This window comes from Pseudopipra pipra, chromosome 17, assembly GCF_036250125.1.
Source record: "Pseudopipra pipra isolate bDixPip1 chromosome 17, bDixPip1.hap1, whole genome shotgun sequence".
In the NCBI taxonomy this organism is placed as follows: Eukaryota; Metazoa; Chordata; class Aves; order Passeriformes; family Pipridae; genus Pseudopipra; species Pseudopipra pipra.
The window spans coordinates 349,738-370,053 of NC_087565.1; the positions used below are offsets into that span (position 1 = coordinate 349,738).

Below are 20,316 nucleotides of genomic sequence, written 5' to 3' on the forward strand. Positions count from 1 at the left end.
CAAACTTCAAAAGACCTATTACAGGACTTTAGCATTCCAGGCTTGCATTAATTACCCACTAATGGCTCCATTTCTTTGCAGGAAGCACTTTATATTTTACTCCTGGAGCCAGGAGAAGTATCACTAGGATGGATAAGGATATGCACATAGTGTTTGTGAGTTTAATGTAATCTCTGAGTATTCCATTATTCTGTGATGTCTGTCAAGCTGGGCTTGAGCCCCGCTGCTGCTGAACTGCCCGGGGCACTGTGCAGCAAACACATTCTTTCACAGGCTGGAACAAAGCAGAGAAAACCATCTAATGAATTCCAGTCCTATAACATTATGGGCAAAGTAGGAGTGCCACTCCTTTACTAGGATAGTTGTAAGGAGACATTTTTGAAACCACACAGCTTAAGTGATAGCAGCCACCAGCCAAAACCCAAACGTGTCTGCCTGTGGAACAGGCACATGTGGAATATGTGCCAAAGCTTTGGAGTGTTTTGTAGAACACATTTGTGGAAAGACCATGAAACCTGAGAGACAGCAGTGCAAAATACTCTGTGAAAATAGGTTCAGGAAAACCTAGAGTGAGATTTTTGGGCTGAGTGCTGGTCAGAAAGGCAACAGCGTGAGCAGTTCTGAAGAACCATCCTTTCTCACAATTTATGATATGGAGAGAAGAATGGGATGTTTTATGTCCTTTGTAAATAGGATCTGTTCATTGGTTCCATCTCCAATTATTTTCCTTTTACACTAGAAAAAACCATGTATGTATCTTCATTTTTTTGGCTGTTGAGACAAAAAGGGATAATCTACAACCTCTTGAAGCCTGTGTAAGCTAGAAAGGATTTATTATGATTTGATAGGGAATAATTAGACTCTGAGAACTCCTACCAAGGTTTTCAACATAAACATGTCTAACTTGTATCCCACAAGTATGATTGAAGGACAGGGAGAGGGAACTCCCCAAAAACCACAATTGAAAATATTCATTCCTCAGGGAGACCTGAAAATGTAAAACAGTGTCAGTGGGACTCAGACTTGGCAATATTTATCTAAGGGGATATTCATTTGTGTTAACTCAAATTTTCAAAATACAGTCTTTCCTCGGGAGGATGGATTACAGCAGTGTGAAACCAAAGAAAAGGTACATGGTGTTCTTGTCAGGTGAAACATGGGAAGGGAAGGAGCAGCCAGGAGTGGAGAAACAACTATTTAGGAACTTATGGGAGAAGCCACATGTGTTTGAATTTATGGGGTCAAGTGGAATTCACCTGAAGGTGATGAAAAAATCAGCCAATGAGATTGTGAGGCTGCTGTGTATGAAATGTCAGGGTGATCTGGGGGAGGTCCCTGGTGACTCTAAAAAGGCTGATGTTACTCCAGTCTGCTGGAAAGGCAGAGAGCAGGACCCAGGCTCAGTTAGCTCAGTGTGCTACAGGTCACGGAGCATCTCTTCTTGCAACCCACTCAAAAGGACAAGAGGACAGAAAAATCAGCATGAGTTTATGAAGGGAAAATCATACTTGAGCAATATGACTGATTAAGAAATCACTGCTCTATGGTTATAGCACAGGACAGAGTGTTTGTGGAACCACAGCCCTGGCTGGCCTGGCCTAGCACTGGAAATAATCCCTCTCCAAGCAGGAGGTGGGATCTGAGAACTACAAAGGGCTCTTCTGCTATGTGTTTCTATGATTTTTGTGGATTACAGTAAATCAGATCCTGGACTGAAGCAAATGAGGAGCTGTCAAGTGTATATACCTGCTCCCTAACATTGAGAACATAAATCAAACCTTCTCTAATTGAGTATGGTCAGAGGGAGAGTTCATAATCAGCAAAGGCACCTGGTCTGTAACTGGTCAGCAATGTCCCAGTGTGGGGACCTGAGTAAAGTATTTGTATTTGCAATGTTTTAAAATAATTGAAATTTTAAACAGTTTTCAAAACTTCAAACAGAATTCAGCCATGGTAGTGTAGATGTCAAAAAAAAGATCCCCCTGATGTGGAGTTTCCTAGGCTGAGCTCAGGCAGGCTCTGTTTGGAGCTCTGTGTGGAGTCCTTCCCTTGTGTTGGGTGGCTGGGCCAGGTCTGAGCCCAGCTCTGTGCCCTGCTGTGTTTCACTCACAGTGCAGGGCAGAAGCCAAGTGTTACTTTTCTGGCATTGTCTAATGTGAGAGTTTGAAGCTGGGAGGTCCAGATCCTACACTGAGGTTTTCAGATTGTAATTCAGGAGGGATCGATGCATCCAGCTGGCTCCAGAGCAGACCAGTTGGGTAATGCTCCTGGACAACTGGGTAATGCTCCTGGACAGCCCCTGCTTTGTTTTAAACTTTTTCAGGGTATTTAAGAAAGATTTGAGTAGCAAGAATTAAGCAGCATTCAGGAAAGCCAAGCATCTTGCACCAGCTTCAGGGACTGAGGAGCTGGACTACCAAGGAGCCCTGCTGTGTCGTTCGTAAAATGTTTCTCAGCTCAGACAGCTTTTTTGACCTGTAAGGTGTATACCTGAGTCCTAAACAGCAAATGCAACTGGAAAGCCCTGTAAGAACAACTGAGTACACACTGCCCTGATCAATTCATCAGATCCTGCACGTGGAAGCTCTTTATGTTCATTATTTGTGAGCACAGGACGGTGTGAGGATCCATGAGCTTTATGGACAATGAATTCCCAGCTCCCCAAGAAAGAATATTTGCTATAGAAACCCGAGTCCAAGAGCAGAAGGCACCTGATTGGGGAAAACATACCGAGAAAGATTCTCTCATTTCTGGCTGTGGCTTATTCAGGCAGAGAGCTTGTTTACCTAATCTAAGTATTTGACCTTTCTACTTTTTGGAAATGGTATTTTTTTCCTCTTAATTATGTGGAAGGAGCACTTCCTTTCTGAGCTCTGATGGACTTCTCTATAAATAGCTACTCACATCCCAGAACCTTGCACCAGAGCCTTCAGCAAAGTCAGCATCCCTAGGACTTTTTAAGCCTGAGATGGGAACCACGTGGAGTTTAATCATTAATCACCAGTCTTTAATTAACAGCTCTGGGCTTTGAACAAAAGGCACTTACTGCAAGGCTGCTGAGGGGCCCTGAACTCTTCAGCGTGCTTTCATTTGAGGGACCTGGTGGCCTTCCAGAGGGGGCTAGTGGGGCAACCTTCTCCTCGTGGGAAGGGTTGTGCATCCCAGGAACAGCAGATGTTTGTGGCTGATCTCCATTTTCACAACTGTCCCGTTGGCTGGCTGCAGGCTTGAACTGTCTCAACGTTGGGGATGCTGCCAACTCCCTGAGGTGGGCAAAGAGAGAATCTCCAGAGCCCTGTTGCCTCCATCAGGTGAGGTGGGTTTTAACCAGAGGAAGAAACAGGAAGAAAGTTGCTCCAGGCTTGGAAAATTTTACAGGGGAGTGTTCAAAATCGAGCACTCAGGAGAGAAAGAAAACATTGCTATAAAAGTTGACTCAGCCAATATTTTTCTGCATTCCTGCTGCTGTGATTGAAGATATTTGTTTTTAATATAGGTTTCTCCCATTTGTAGTCTGGCTCTCCTATAGTAAAAACTAAAGGGCAGATCCTCAGCTGATATAAATTGGCTCCAGTGCAGTTAATGGAGCCATGCTGGTTTGTACCAGCTGAGGGATCTGGCTCAGGCTGCAGCGCTCGATACCCCTGTTAGATTGCCGTGATTACGATACTAATTCAGTACAATGGCCTTGCAGAGTAATAAAACCAACCCAGAGAATGGAAGATGAAAGGGCTTCCTCCCCAACAGACCTGGTGTTTTTCAACAAAGTGTTTTCCTTTATGTTCTCTTTTGTCAGAAAATGCTCTCAAACAAAACTTTTTACACCAAATACACCCGCTCTGACAGAACTTTCCCTGGGAAAGGCGTCTCAGCTCTGCACACAGACAAACACGTGTGGCAAATGCAGTGGCCACAGGTCAGGGCATATTGAGGCCTCTGCAAGAGAATGTATTGTATCTTTAAAGGGCAAGGGTGATACTGTAGAGCAGTTAAAGCCCCAAGGCAACCTTGGCTTCTGAAAAATGAGAGTTCTCATACTAGCGGGTAGAACACTGATCATTTTACTTGTGCTCTGCCTGCTCTAGATTTTCTTATTTGTCTGCACTGGGAGAAAGAGCCAGTGGGATTGTATAAAGTTGTGTCCTTCCCTGTCACAGGGGTAAATCATGTGTTGATGGTTCTCCTCCTTGTGATCAGGTCCTTGACAGGTAGCAGAAGATGCTGGGCTTGAGCAGTGAGGGGTGTGGTAACCTGGGCTGCCTTGTTGCTTGGAGCTGGTGAGCACTGAAGGGAACAAAAAGACACAAAGACCTAAATAAAGGCAGATGGATGCATAGCTAGATTCCTGGGATGAAATATTTTGTTTGCCATAGTACTGCTGAACTGAACTGCACATGGGTTTTTCTGTGCCAGATGGGATTTTTACAGGGACATTGCTAAATGGAGGCAGTAAATTTAACTTTAAAGGACCATGAATTGAAGCTTTTGGCTGAAAGCTGAAATGCTGTTACTCTTTACTGGGCCCTTTTAACTTCCCTTGGAACAGGATAGTATATTTTACTTCTAAGGCCCTTGGAAGTTGAAGGCCCTGCCTGTGGCAGGTCTCGATCAGCTCCCTGGGAGCTGGGACTTTGTGGAGCAGCAGCTCAACACTGTGGTGGACCTTTCAAGGTGAATATGAACCAACCCAAGATCCCACCAACGGATTAAGGTAAGCTGTGGGTTATACTTCTACCAGCTGTGTGCCATTGCAAAATTCAATATCAGTATCATTTTAAGAGCCAGAAGAACTAAAGGGACACACATTTGTTTCAGAGGTAGAAAAAACAATGCCCAATGTTCTGAATTAGCATATTAGGCTGTATCCTGCTTCCAGACCTGAGGTGGTCCCCAAACAGCAGTCATACAAATGCTGATTTGAAGAAGTAGTTTTCCTATATACTCAACACTTTGAACCAACCTAAACTATTCCTGTTTTTGACCCTTCTGGTGACATGATCCAATTTTAATCTATTTATGCCCTCTGCTGCTTTGAAGAAAAAACATTGGGTTTGCACTACATTCTTTCCAGGAGCAGCAGAACTTTTCTTGTTAACATCTAGTTCCGGCTTATTGCAGCTGCTTCTCGTGTGTGTTCCTGGTGTTTGAATTACCCCTGGGGCTGGGATATTCAGTGTGGAGAAGTCAGATATTCAGTGTGTGCAAGTCCCTGGTAAAGATGCCTTTGGCATTCACGTTCTTCTCTTCCAGGTCTTTCTAAAACATCAGAAATTATTGGATCCAGCACAGGTTGACAGTGGAAGCTGTCCTGGCTGTCTGCTCCCAGGAAAGGCTCTTGGACTGAGAGAGGATCATCTCTCTCATCACAAGTGTTGTGTGGTTGGGGTCTGAGTGCCTTGGCAGAGGGAGGCTCTGGTTACCCAAAGAGATCAGGACTCTGCACTAGCAGCTGGTGTTTAAAAGAAGCCTTTGAAAGAAGAATCAAGACTGACAGGCTGGGGGGACAGGAGAATGCCCAAAGGTCTTACTTTTGGGATAGATCTGCTCTTTTTTTACATTAATTAGAGACAAGGATGATTGATCTGGAAACCTTTGCAGAACCCAGGTATCTGTGCTTCCTTAGCCAGACATTCGTGGTCAACCTGGAGCCCAAAGAGCTTCAGTGCCCCTGTGTGTTGGTGCCCCACTGCTGGAGGGGGCAGAGCCTGCCACCACAGCTGGAGAGGTGGGTGAAGAACATCGTTGTTAGACCTAATCAGGCTTTGGAGCATATGGACCCCAACGTGTGGTCCAAGCACAACAGCTTGGTGAGTGTCCTGCAGGGAGACTTTTCCTAGCACTGCAACAACAATTCATCATTGCCTGAAGGTTTGATGGGTCTGGTACTTCTCGTCTTAATTGACCTCGGCTGGAGACCTGCCTTTCAGCCCAGCTCAGTCACCAAGGACTTGGTCTGGGCTTGAGCCTTAGAGGGGAGATTTATCAGAGAATCACATGATTAATGGAACTGAGTGATCTCTGGTTGAGAGTGGCCAGGACATGAATTAACAGAGCAGGGATTTTGGCAGGTGTGAGGCATTGGCAAAGCTGAGATCCAAGTCTGGGCAAGCAGAGCACCCCTGGGCTCGGTGGGCTGCAGCCCCTGGCTGGGTGTGGGCAGCTTTGGGGGTTGGGGAGCAGGTCATCAGCTGGCAGAACTGGAGGCACAAAACTCTGGGCTTAGGTTCGGATAAAAAAAGCGTGTGTAGATTATTAACCCTTCACCCAGCAGCACCAAAATTAGAATTGCCCACAGCCCCCTGGCAGAAAGGGCAAAAATAAAATGAGGTTCACAGAAGTTGCTGTTCCCATGTAAATGGTGATGGAGGGTGACAAATAAATGAACAAATAAACAGAAATGATCAAATGCTTTCTTTCTTCCCTGCTTTTCTCCCACTCTTATTTCTTTTTCCCTCCGTGTCAACACCAAACAAGACAGACTAAAATTAATGGGGAAAGCAGCAATTAGCAAATTAGGTTAGCGGCGTGTTGCAGTGTGCCATGGCTGCCAGGTGTGAGGGGCTCTGGCAGGATATTTATTAATGGCTGTCAGAAAAGTGACACTTTGATGAATGAAGCTGGGTAATCGGCACCCTCCGACAGTGAGCACTGAGAGGCCTCAACATGCTAAACTGCAAAATCAAACCTTTTTTAACCCCCATACAAAAATACAACAACAAAAATCACTGCAAGAGGAGTGTGTTTTTCCATCAGGAATTTGAGTTCACATTCTCCTCCAAATAACAGCTTTTTTTTCCTGTAACTTGCTGGGGAGGAGTTGTCAGATTGAAGGTTTTCCTTGCAATATAGGACTAAAGAATTTCTAAATGCAGGCAGCATCAAACACTACATCCTGCTCTGTGTTATTGGTCTATCCCAGTAGCACTATCAAAGCCAATGGTGCTACACTCACACCTCCTGGGCTTTGCATTAATAACCCCTAAGCCAAGGTTGTGAACCAGGTCCCTGTGTGTCTCATGCCTGGTGTCAGCAGTTGCTCCCAGTCCCCAGCGCTCCCTGCGCTGCCCCGGAGCCCTCACTGGGCACAGAAAAATGGGAGAATCAGGAGCTGAAACACTTCTGACAGTTTTTCACCAGTGTTGTTGTTGCATCCTGATGTTTTCACTCTTGATAATTTTAGCTTTGAGTCCCTTCTGAGGAATATGTTGTTCCTGTTGGAAATCAGTCAGGTAAGTGATTGTTTAGGGGCATCACTACACAATCCATGACTGGCTTTGAGCCTGTTACAGAGTGTGGATCTGTGGGGACAGTGCTAATGCTGCAGGTTCCTGTGTAAAATCACAGGGCTCTCAACCCTTGGCCAAGAGTTCAGAGGAAGTTTTCTTTTAAGTTTTCTCTTTTTTTTCCCCCATAAAAAAAGTACTTGAGGAGATGAATCTACCTGCTGGGAGAGCATATGGATAAAAGATTACTCAGTAAATTGCTGGGGTACATGGAATTTTTTCCTGGGTTTTCAGACTTTGAGTTCACACTGGAGGTAGGGTTTGTGCAGCACTTCAATAGCAGAGCTGCTCAAATCCCCCAATTCCATGGAGAAATTGAATACATTTCTATAAAACCCTAGTTCTGGTTTTGGCCAGCTAAAACAACTGTGTAAGTTTTGATTAAAAACATGAGAATAAATGTAAATCATATCCTAGGCATTCATCTGCTCTCCTAGTTTGAAATGAAGCTGAAGGATCTTTCTGGAATTATCCATCAGGATCTGTGGGCTTGTTAAATTTGGATTGGCATTTAAGGCAAATCTGAAATTGTTCTCTATGTTTTAATAATTGTATTTAGTTTCCTAATTTGGCTGGTAAGTTTATCAGAAGATAATCAAACTTTTAAAAGTATAAGCTGAGCAGATGGTAGGAAATACTTTAAAATACTTTCTTTCTGAAAGTATTTTTGCTCTGTTTTTGCTCTCTCTCTCTCACGCAAACTGTCTGCACAGCTCCAACCTGTGGAGGTGCACGTTCTTAAATCAAACAGCTCCTGAATGAAACCAACTTATTCCCTCTACGTGGCAGAAGGCAACAGATCTGTGCCAAGAAAAACCAGTGGAGCCACCAATGCTGTCGGCTTCTGCCCCAGGCTCCTGCCCCCCTTGTCCCCGCCGTGGTGGGTGCGGGGTCTGTGTTGTGAGGGCCCCCTGACTGTCAGCAGGGATGCTCCTGTTTGTACCTCCGTGAATCCCAGCGGCAGCAGCGGCTCTGCCAGCACGAGCCTGTCTCTTCCCTCCCTGGCAGGGTGGTGCTTGCAGGGCTGGGCAAGCCAGAGGTTACTGAGAGGTTGTGCTTTCAGGTAAAGGTGGGCCTGGTTGAAGTAAGGTATTGTTCTGAGTTGTTCTGAAAGAAAAAAAAAAGAGACGGAAAAAAAGGAATATCTTATAAATTATTCCAGGGACAGGAGAAGGTGTTCTTAAGTCTCTTTTTTTTCTTAATGCAACTTTTATTGTTGCTACTAAAGCACACACGAGGGTTTGGTTTGCTTGTACACAGGAGAACTGAGCAAGCAGGAGCAGATTCCCGGCTGGTTTTTATGGACTCTTCCAGCAGCACAGCTCGGGCTCAGCCCCGTGCAGCTCCCCGGCTCTGCTCTCCAGCACTGCCGGCCCCTTTTCCACGGACAGCCCTGGGACACAGCCCGGGCTGGAGGAGCCCATGCCAACTCCACCCCCTGGGCATCTCATGTTCCAGGCTGGGTCGCAGGTGCTGTTGTTTCAGGTGAGAGTTCCAGTGAAGTGAGCACGTTTTCCAGCTTCAGTGAGATTTAACCCCACTGCCTGTAAGTGTTCCTGAGTTTCGGGTAAGTGCAGTTCTCCAGTTTCACCGGTGGGCTGGAGAAGTTTATGGGTCTGTTGCAGACCAGTAAACCCAGGTTTTCCACATCCTTCATTAGGCTGTTTTTCCCTATCCAGATTCTTTTGTGTTTTAAAGAGGAATTGCTACCTTTATATTCTCCATTATATGAATTTTCAAAGTCTTCTGTCACCATGGAAGCACACACAAACGTTTTCCCACTTTTTGGTGTTTATAGTTTACATCTGTTTCTTACTGACTTGCACAGGAGTCAGTGAGGAGCAGACCCTGAGTGCTCTGTGCAGTGGTGGGGAAGCCTCCCAGCTCCAGTAATCAATCACACTGCACTGATAGCAGCTTGAAGAGTAAGCAAAGATAAATTACTTGTCCGGGCTGAGCTGCTCTTGGCTTCGCAAGGGAAAATAGTGCCAGAGATTCCCTCAGTGTGGTGTTGGCTGTGTGTGATGGGAGGGTGCTGCTACCCACTGCTGGCTGTGTCTGCAGTGCAGGAACGATCTGTTGCCATCAGTGTTGCTCCTGCTCCTTGCTGGGCTCTGGCCACTGACCCCTGTATGAAGACAAGTACTTTTTCATGACAGTGTGCTCTGTATCCACCTGCCCAAGCTGCTTTCTGTTTTCTTGTTGCAGTCAGCTTGGCAGTGCTGTCATTTTCCAGGTACATGGTGTGTAATTAATGAGAACGTCATTTCCAGGTTGTTTTCAAAGACCAGATTGAGAGTCTGAGAAATTGTTTCAGTCAATACCTTAGGATTTTTTGAACTATTTTTTAAACTAGGAAAACTATTATATTTGTTGCTTAGCTTGGGGATACATCTGGAGGAATATCACTGTACTTATATTTTTAAGGATAGCAAGACTTGACTTCTTAGTAAAAATGCAGAATTTGGGTTCATGTGCCATCTACCAGGGCAGCTGGGTGCACCAGGCAGGGCTGGCTGGCTCTTCCCCAAACTGTGGCAGCACTGGCACTGCCAGCCTCCTCCCTGTGTGCTGTGAGGAGGTTGGTCTCCTTGTGGTGGTCTCGAGAGTTGTGCTGTGGGTCAGATCCTGCCCTGAGGAGCTGAAGGGGTAGAAGGATGTGCTGTGACTTGGCCTGGAGTCCTCGCTGCCCCTCAGGGCTGGCTGGGCTGGGCAGAGGTGTTAGCCAGGATGTACGTATTTTATTATACCTGTAACTTCTTTCACAAGAGTAATAAGTCTGCTTTATGGGAGACCCCGAGTGACTCCATAAGGAGCACAGAGATTGGTTTTAGCACCTTTGCTCCCCAGGACATTGCTGTCCCCAGCACTGGATCAGAGTGCCCAGCACAGACTCTGATGATGCATCTTAAGAACTGTCCTTTGTGCTCATTTAGGGACCTCCTCGGCCGCTCTCCTCCTGAACAAATATCCCCAAATGTCTCTGCTCACCCTTATATTGCTTTAATTCTACTTTGCTATTTGCAAAAGTGAGGAGTGAAGGACTCTCAGGCACTGAAAGCTTCCTTTTGCATCCTTTTTGACTCTACAGTCAACTGTTTCTCCACCCTCATCATTCCCCCAAGCCCTACAGCAGCACTACTTTGCAGTAATACTCCCTACAGAGCTCTTATGCATTGGCCAAGAGAATTGTGGCTTTTCCTCACAGTGGTGTCATGATCACCACTTCCAGGCTGCTACTTCCCTCAGGGAGCACAGCACACTGTGCCTCCACGTGCTGGACAGGTTTATGTTTCAATTTTGGGTGAGTTTTCTCAAGAGGGTGAATATTCGAAAACAATGAAGTTACTGTTGGCTTCAGTGGACTTTCTGAGCATTGCAAAGGTTTTATTCCCGATAATCTGCAGGTTCCTCCTGGGGGGATGAGGTGTGTGCAGGGCTGAGCACATCCATGTCTCCGGTGATACAGGGAGCGTCAGCAGCTGCCATTAGTGTTAATGGGCTAAACCCTTCACATCAGGATGAGAATATACTCCCACTAATTGTGTACCAGCCACCTCTGGGACCTTTGGGACGATGATGCATCTGAGGAGAGGCGCTTCCAGTGATACGATGCCTTGGGATAAATAAATAAGGAGCTAAAGTTAGACTCTGGTTCAGGGAAGTTGATTCAGTGCCAGCATTACAACACTGGGAAATCGGATAACAGGGATGCCAACCTTCATCCCCTTGGTCCTGGCCTGGTCCATGCTGCACAGTACCATCTTCAGAGCCATCCATCAGCACTCAGCCTCACCCTGCTGATGTATGATGGCCATAGATCCCGGGAGCGGGAGTGCACTCTGATGTATTGCGCCGATACATCACGGACAGGGCTCGCCCGCGTGATGTATTAGTGCCCTGAGAATGTATTACTCAGGCTCTGGTATTGTTCAGGGATAAAGCCAAGCCAAGGAGTGGATTCAGTTTAATTACAGCACTAATGGTAGCCTGGTGCCAGGAGCACTTTGGTGCTGAGATGCTGGCACTCTGTGGAAATATGAGCCGTGGAGATGGTGCTGTTGAGTCACGTTGCAGTACCAGGAGAAGAGGGGCCGTAATTTTTTTTTTCCCATCAGTTTCCCTGTTGATAACTCAGAAATGCTTGATTTTTGGGTGGAGATTGAGAAAGACTCAGTCTGATTGACAGGAACAGTGGATGCTCCAGAGAAAATTACTTAGCACAGCACTGCAAAGGTCCCTCTCCTGTTCCATGATGGTCCTACCCTGTCACAGCCACACAGGCAAGGAAAACAATGAAGTTACACTTCTGTTCAAGGTGGTGTAGCTTGGGACAGAGGCAATTTACACAGCCCTGTGTAGATCCTGGGCTTGCTGTCTTTGGAGAAGAGCATGCAGTGCTCCTGAGTGTCCTCCCTCAGGGTTGCTCCTTGCCCACACTACAGAAAATGTGTTGGTGTCCCCACCAGGGCATGACCCTCAGAGCTTTTCGTCTCTTCTGTGCTGCCGTGTTGGCTCCTTCTGAGCTGGGTTCATCCCCACACTACCCCTCTGTGGAGTCTGTGCTTCACAGGGATCCTTATCAGCCTGTGATAACTGTTGCAAAAGTTTCTATAAATAGAATTTCCTCCTGCCCAAATCTTCTTGCTGGCTCAGCTGTTCTATTTTTAACAGAAAGGCATGTTGATGCTAAGCAGAAATAATTTTTTTTTTTAATCTCTCTATTAAACATAAAAAGATGCTGTGTCTGAGTAAAAATGAAAGGTGCCCCTTAGATATTTTTAAAGCTTCCAAAAATAGTCTCAAGTCTGTGACAAAGCTTATTGAACAGGAATAGCTGTGGACAGCAATTCTATGATGGGAAGGATCATGTCTCCTCATGCTCCTGGCTGGGATCTGCAAGAAGGGAGATGCTTGAACGAAGACTTCTAAAAGGAATTAACTGAGAGCTGCACTTTAAAAGGCTTGATAGCAGCACTGCCCAGATAGTTTTGCTGGTGATCTCATGTGTTTTTCCCTTCTGGGCTTGACAACTGCCCCTGAGGCTGAGAACTCCTCTCTGAAGCTGAGTCTTTGCAGGGGACTCGCAGCCCTGCGGGAGCGGCTCTGTGGGGCCGGGGGGACCTCCCTGTCTGGGGCTTTCCACACAAAGAGAGAGGCAGGAGGATTGCTGACTTTGCCTTGTATGCACAACGGGTACTGAACTTGGGAAAATGTAAAATTTGGTTATTGTTTCTGCTGCTGCACCCCTGCACCCCCAGGGTCAGAGCACAGCCATATATGCCATTGATTCAGCCTCCAGCCCAGCTGAGAAGGAAGAAAATTGGAGAGGGAGAGAAGCAGATGGGGTGGGACTCTCCAAGGAGATACGTTTTACAAGGTTCCCAATGCCTTTTCTTCCCCCCCATAGAGTGGGCTTTTGTCTCCTTATTCATGGCAAATGCCAAGTCAAATGTTCGTGTGTTCACACCCGGTGAGAGGGGAAAGTCTCTGGAGAACTTCTGAAAATTATAAAAGATAAACTGATTATTATTAAAATTGCAAAATAGTCAGTTGCTGACTGCTGAACAGCTTATATGGAGAAGAAAAGAGCATTATAAAACAGGGAGATCATCTATTGTTTGGACTTAGAAAAAGATATGAGGTTATTTCATTCCCAAAGTGCCTGATCAGCCATCCTAAGCCAGCCTGCACGGTGTGTGAATTCAGACTTATTGCAGATGAATTTCTGCCCATCTGAAGGCAGGGTTTTCCAGAGGCATTAGAGGCTGGATTCTCTTGACTTTTTCAAATTCTCTTAGCAAAAAAGGGATTGGGCAGTAGATTTAAATTTGAGGCTCATTTCTTACTTTTCTGTAAATATCCTGCATCCCCTCAAGAAAATTGATTTATTGCTCTCAGCCTTGATTCCTTATCCATTAAATTGGTAAGAATACTTCCTTTATGCCTAACTTATTTATATGGGCCTCTCTTTCACGACAGACACTCCTCCCATCTGTTTGATTCTGTGCTTGGTGCAGTGAGGTTTCATTCCTTCCTCAGCACTCTAGAGAGCAGTTTATATTGCAGCAATCCTGATAACTACCATTAAAATAAAATTACCAGAGACAGACCTAAACTGCCTGAGATTCTGATGCTTTAGCTGGAATTTGAATGTGAAGCTCACCAGGGTTTGGTGGCTGCCTCTGCCTGTAGCTGTCAGCATGTACCACCAACTGTCAGGATGAATGATGGATTAACAAATGTGTAATGATTTAGTCCCTCTCCAGGAACAAGCAATACTGCCAGGGTGACATGCATTTCAGATATGCAGAGAAGAGGGATGTGTGGCATTGTCTCACTCAATAACATAGGAGCTGGCAACTGGAGAAAGCAATGTTTTTCACCATTACAGTGTGCACGTATCTGTGGACCCCAGAAAATGCAGATTGGAGACTATGATTAATTTGGGCTTGTCTTTTTTTTTTTTGATCCAAGGGTAAGATTTGACAGCAGAACATGAAACTTCCAAGCTGAAAGGCTTCATGCTCTGTTTTGCTTTGGTTTTTTTTCCAGATGAGCTGGGTTCACTGGACTCCACAAGGTACTTTTGTTTATGGATGAAGCCATGCAGATGGGGATCAAAGGTTGTGTAGAGCTGCTGTTGAGCGCACTGGGGCCGAGAGAGGTCGGGCACCAGAGATTAATTTCTTGGCTGGTTAGAGCCAAGGTTTAATAGCAGACTGGGAAAGGACAGTGATTGAGTTTGCTGCTAGCAGAACCTATAGTTCAGGTCAAGTAAAAGGAAGGAGCTCAGGGGCTCTGTGTGTTGGTTGCAGCAGAAAGTCTAATGGCTTAACAATATGTGGCCTCAGCAAGATGTATGGCAGTGGCTGCCACTGGTGAGAGGGGCTGCACCCCTGGAACATCCCCTCTGACAGAGCCAGCAGGGCTGGGGCTGGGCTAATGCTCCCAGCCAGGCAAAGCAAACACACAAAGGCAGCCTTGTTAATTCTGGAAGGGAGGAAGCAAAGAGGGAAAACAGCCGTGTTCTCCAAGAGGGAAAGTGGAGTGTCTGAAGGGCAGTGGGAGGGGGTGTTCTCTCGCTGGCTTTAGTTTTGAGTTGTGTACTTTAACAAACACACAGAGATGTCAACTTGCCTGGGATCAGGTGACTGATTTTGTGTAAATCAAAAACTGATTTTGAAGCTAAAATTAAACTGTACTCTGACTTTACCTACTCTGATTTTTTCATGCTACTATTCCATTACACTTTAGTTTCTAAGTTTTCAGTTTTGTGTTTGGTTTTTTTCTTCTTTTTTTTTTTAACAGTTGTGTCCTTTATTATATTTAATTATATCCAAATACAATTGTGATTTTCCTCTCCCTGCTTTCAAAATCCTCTTCGATTATTTTTCTTTTCTTTTCTTTTAGAGTATGAATTTGAAAAATCTGGCCAGCAGAATCTGCTTTGAGCATTTGAATGAGGTTGTATGTTGTTATGAATCACATGTTAAGGTAAAGAATTTTGTAAATAATTTCAGGCTGTTGTCATTTTGGTGGAGGAAATCTGGCTGTGAGCAGGAGGGACTTAATGCAGTGGTAGCCTGCCAGCTGGGTGCTATGGACCTCACACCAAAATCTGTAGGTAGAAAATTTGTCTTTAATTAATGATTTGTCCTGGAATTTCCAGGAAACAGGAAAATCAGAATAATATCATGGCAGCTGCAGTGCTGCCAGGATATACCTCAGCTATGCAAAAAGCATCAGTTTGACCCCACATTAGAAGTTCCTCCTTCTGTGTCTCTGAGTCAGGTGTTCATTGGATTTCCTATGAAAAACACTTTCTGAACTGGTCCTGCCTTCAGTTCTCTTCTTTGTAAGTCCCCTGGGTGATGTGAAATTTTGTCTTTTTTCACCATAGGGAGCTTTTGTTCATCTCAGGAAGGAACAGAAGCTGCACCAAATGTGAACTGAGCTCATGGGTTTGGTGATCAGGCACAGATGGGATTCCTCTCCCAAAGTGCTCCTGTGATGTCTCAATCATTAGATTTGCTGTAAGAGCTATTGGCTCAAGTCTGCAGTCTTTCCTGGCAGAGTTATTTTGCTCCTTTAAGAAGTTAACACTTGTTGGGTCACAAAGAATGACCCAGTCATGCAGCCATCGGGATTCTCACCAGAGATCTGGACCTCTACTTCAAATCAACTGCAGAGAGGGCTTTCTTGTCTTATTGTGTAGCTGTGCTGAAGTCATGGTGGTTTCCAGATCTCTTAAGACATTCTTCTGAAAAGTTTCTGCTTTTTTCCTTCATCTAAAGTGAGGGGGAAAAAAGGATTTCTTAATTTGTTTGAAGGTTTTTTCTTGTCCAGTTCAAATTAGCAACACACAAGAAAGATCTTGTATACTTCTTTGGAAACCATGAATATAATGTCAAGTTTTGCCTTTTGTGGAAAGACTTTTTTGAAGAGGACTTCTGAATTAAAGCTTCAGTCAGTGTCTAGATCAGAGCCTGATCCATAGCAGATTATACCAGGTTTGCCTGCTGCAGGCCATATTCCTCCTCCTCCAGAGCATCTTGCAGTAGCTGCTCTCAAAGGCAGGACAGAAGAGTCAATGGAGCCAGATCTGCTCTGTGCAAGTTCTGATTTTGCTGGTTTTCAATATAACATGTAGTTTTTAATAATTTTTTCTTCTTTTCTCTTCCCTTAGGAGTGCTGTGTTTCATCTGGGAGTCTCTAACAGAGATGCCAAGATACTTTGTCACTAGAACTGTGTGAAACACCTGAGTTCACAAGGACTGAAGGAAAACAGTCACAGACTAACAGGCACACAACTGCCCTGGCTTTGCTGACTTTGAAATCTGTGGTAAGATACTATTCCTTGGATTTTTCACTTTTTGTTCAATTTGTTAAGGCATTACCAAATAATTTATGCTTTGTCCTCTGTATTTTCTCTTGTATATTTTTTCCTGTGGGGGAGAAGTGCACAATACAACTAAAATAATCTCCACTCCAGAAGCTGAGAGTCCCTGACCCACTCAAAACCAACCACAGTCTGTTCCCCTTAGCTGCTGTTCACACACTGCACCCTTCTGTAGGAAAATGCAGATATGATGGTATTTAGAAAGTCATATCAGCTGAGAAAGGGAATTCAGAATATCCATAATTTTACCAACACGAATGAGCACAACAGCTCTGCTGTGGGAAGGCAGAACCGTGCCTGTGAGCAGACCTGAATTTAATGAAGCAACCTGCTGATTTTGCTGCTCTACTGCCCCATCTCAAACCAAAATCAGCCCACTTTTATCAGCCTTTCAGTCCCACCTCGCTTCTATTTGATCTGAAACGTGTAGTAAGGTTAAGCAAAGCAGGATAATGTCATATATGGTAGAAATGATTCTTTTAAAAAGACATGGCTTGCTCCTATTGCTTCCTCTGTCAGATCACCTGGTTTCCTGAGCAGGACTCAAAATTTTGGATTTAACCCCTCTGTCAAAGTTTTCAGCCAGAGGAGCAGATGCATTAAGGTGCTTTCCTGCAAATTCTCCTCTAATTGCTCCAAGTGCTGTGGCCATCAAGCAGAAATCCAGTTGGTAAACTCTGCAGCTCGTGGACAACTTTTCTTGCCAACCATGCATTACGAAGGGCTAATTGTAAAAGTGGTGCACCTGCTGGCTCCCTTGGTGGCTGGAGCCAACGGGAAAAAAAATAGTAATTTATTAATGATGGAGTCACAAATAGTAATGAAAACAATAGGAGCATCTGAAGGAAGCGCTGCCGGGGGCAGAGGTGCAGGTGCTCTGTGCCCTGAACAGGCTCGTCGGCATTTTTATAAAGCTACTTTACAGCCCTTATCAATTTCCCACTGCTTTCTGTGTACCCCCTGCCCCTTTGCAAATGTTTTGCCTGCACAACAGGCTCAGCATTTCTTGTTGTAGGTGATAAAATAGCTGTCACCCTGTGGAGGGAGGAAAGAGGCAAAAAATAAAAATGTTAGGTCCAAAGAAACAAAGCAGAGGAACACATTTCCCAGCAAACAAACGAGGGCTGATGGAGCCGCTGAGTCGGCAGCGGGAGAGCAATGGGGTGAACTTGGCTGGGGAATGCTGAGAGACTGGGGGTAACAAATGCTGAGAGATTGGGGGTAACAAATGCTGGAGGGCAAGAGAGACTCATTCCTTAAATGAGGTGGTACTTTGTGTGTAGCCTTGGATTCCCAAGGTGATGGGCACCTCCGCCAGCACCATCCACAGTTCTGGATCCAGTGCGTGTCTCTGTAAATCTCAGCCATCTCTTAAACAACTGCATCACATCAGCAACCCAAAGACCTTTTTTCTTACGTAGTCAGAGCAGTTACTGATGATTTAGGCAACCTACTTGTACCATTTGAGTGCTTAAGTAGTCACAAGACATAGTTATCTTGTCTCTCAAAATCTGGTGGCTCTTGGAATACGGGGTAATACAAGTGATATGCACAAATGAACACAAAATCTTTGAGAAAAGAGTATTATGAGCTAGGGAAATAACTTCCTTGCAGCCAGCTTTCACCACTGGTGCACAGCACTGCAGTGCCCCTGAAAGCTGATCAAAAGTTGCATAAGACCAAAAAGTCAGTTAAGTCATGGCAGGCCCAGGAAGAAGGTCAGAGTTAACATCATGTGTGTAATCTCAGTGTTTGCCTTTCCTCAGTTTTGACCATCACACATGGCTTTAGTGTGTTCCTTGAAGGAAAGCTGCACTGTCATTGTTAAAGTGCTCATATTTGGATATTTACCATAACTTAGATGAGATCTTGAAACTTTTTATGCTGTGGGAACCTGCTTGTGTGTCTGAGCCATAAACTGACTGTTAATTGAAATCTGCTTGTATAAAAATTAGAGTTTCTCAATATGTTGCAGGTGTAGCTGTCTCAGCAGGAGTCAAACTTAGAGGTCAGCCTGGGTCTGTACCAAATCTCTGCGGGTTGCATGTCCTGCATTTACTGCTATGCTAAGGTTTACTAAGGTTGTGAGCACACTGAGCCATCACAGAGTAGCTCCAACCACCTCCCCAAGGAACCTGATGGGCCAAAGCTTCCTAACTTCTCACTGCCTATCCTGCATTCAAGGGATTAAGAGATCTTCTGTCTTTAACTGGATTTTAGTGGAGAGAGGAAAAAGAGCACCAAAGAGGGAAAAGACCCCAAATATCTGTGTCTTTCTTTCACTGGGCCAAGTGCAATTTTTCCTGTAGCTGAGTTGTTCTGTATAAGGGCTCTTAAGTTAAAGACCCAAAAGCACCACAGTGCTCTGCATCAAATCACAGAATCATCTCATGGTTTGGGTTGGAAGGGACCTTAAAGATCACCTAGTTTCAATCTCCCCTGGGACAACTTCCACATAGGGAGTTGCTTTGCCTCTTTTTTGATTATTGTTGATGTTTCTTTGTTCAGGAACTGTTACTTTCACGTACTAAACCAAAATATTCCTTTTTCTTTCTTTTTTTCTTCTCTCAGTCCGTTCTTTCCCCCTCATTCCCCCCCAAATCCCAAGCCCTCACACAAATGCCAGCAATTTATAAGACTGATTAAAGCACATAGTTTTTTGCTTTAGGGACAAAGCTTCACCTTTTAAAGTTCTGTTTTTCCTTAGGAACCAGGAATCTTTTCCTGTAAATCCATGCAATGAGTTCAGGTGTGTATTTTAATAATCATGCCTAATCCCATGAAAGCAGTGCTAAGACTGAAGAGCTGGCCATGCTAATTGCTGATGTGAGGGGGACCTGGGAGGTGTGGTGGTGCTGACCCAGCGATGATGACATGCAGGGTGATACATGAGGGAAGGTGAAGGCAAGGCTCGTATATCCCCATCACATTGATCCTCCCATAACTTACAAACACTCACTGTTTGCTGTCTGCCAAATTAACCTCTTGTCTCCCCAGCCTGTGGATTGGGTGCACGGTGCAGGATTTTAAGCTTCTCTGTTGAAAAATGTCCCTGCAAAGCTGTCCCCCAGAATTCCTGCTGCTTTCTGGGGAGTGTTGTTAATAAACTTCTCCGTAGCAGAAATGGAACCTTTTAGAGCTCAGATAAGGTATTTTGCCAGTTAACCAGCTGGGCTGTTTGGCTGTGGACAAATGCAGTGATGAATGATGGGTCAAGGATGGAGCAGGCTGATTTCTCTCCAAGCTTGACCTTGTCTCTGGTCTGACATCTGAAATGACAGATGCATTAAGGAGTTATTTATTCAGGGGAGCTGCAGTGCATTGAACCCTTTGTGAGGTAGCACCCAAGGTGATAAGAATGTTAGAATAAACCTGCCTGAGCCTTCCCCTCTGTGTCTGCTGCTCCAAGCAGCTGCTCTGCAGGCAAGCAGCAATCCTGGGTGTCTGTCAGGGATACCCTGGGAACTGGAGGGCAAAACCAGGAGCTGGGTCCACACATTTCCTCCCAGGCAAATAATCTGCATATCTGCAAATCACCCACCCGTGGAGCAGCATTAACTAACTATGAAAATGTACCTGAAGGTTTCTGGGTTGTTAAAGGCCCAATGTTCTGGATAAAATGCAGCACTGACGATTAAACACCTTTTGCTGTTCAGCTTCTTCTGGCCTCAGCACACTCGGGAGACTTTCCTTTTTGTGCCTTTGGGATTTTTTGTGACTTGTTGCACTGTGGCCCAGTTCACTCTTCAGTATAGCTGAAACCAAGGGAATAGTTTTACTTTTTTCCTTCATGTTGTGGGACACGCAGGTGGAGGGGTAGCCAAGCTGCATCCTGTGAGCAGACATGCTTCATTTTTGGGAAATCAGTTATTCCTGAAAGGTGAAAGACCTCAGCCTAAATCTATAGAAAAAATGACTGCATAACCCAGTCTGCTTCTATATTTGTCTGCCTAACCTTTTGCTGCAAGTATGAAAGCTGTTTGTACTTCTAAAACTAGACTTCTATTTAGAAAAATAACTTTGCCCATACACAAAACTGTTGGGCATGTTATATTTTCCTGACAAGAGCTATGGTATGGATTAATTTGCAGAGCAAAGTTCAGGAAAGAGCTCACGTGCTGTGATTCTGGA

The 20,316-nt window shown here is 45.0% G+C and overlaps 2 long non-coding RNA genes across 2 annotated transcripts in view; one reads left to right on the forward strand and one right to left on the reverse strand.

The window, feature by feature from the left end:
• Positions 1–10,646: 10,646 nt before the first annotated feature.
• On the reverse strand, positions 10,647–19,436 carry LOC135423825 (uncharacterized). The gene is made up of 3 exons (XR_010434972.1): positions 19,135–19,436; positions 15,440–15,574; positions 10,647–10,899 (listed from the first exon to the last, which is right to left on the reverse strand). It is a non-coding gene; the product is annotated as an uncharacterized LOC135423825 (long non-coding RNA).
• The window catches only part of LOC135423824 (uncharacterized), a 276,468-nt gene continuing 272,130 nt past the window's right edge, over positions 15,979–20,316 (forward strand). Inside the window, exon 1 of the long non-coding RNA XR_010434971.1 lies at positions 15,979–16,128. This is a non-coding gene — a long non-coding RNA (uncharacterized LOC135423824). The remainder of the gene's footprint in view (positions 16,129–20,316) is intronic.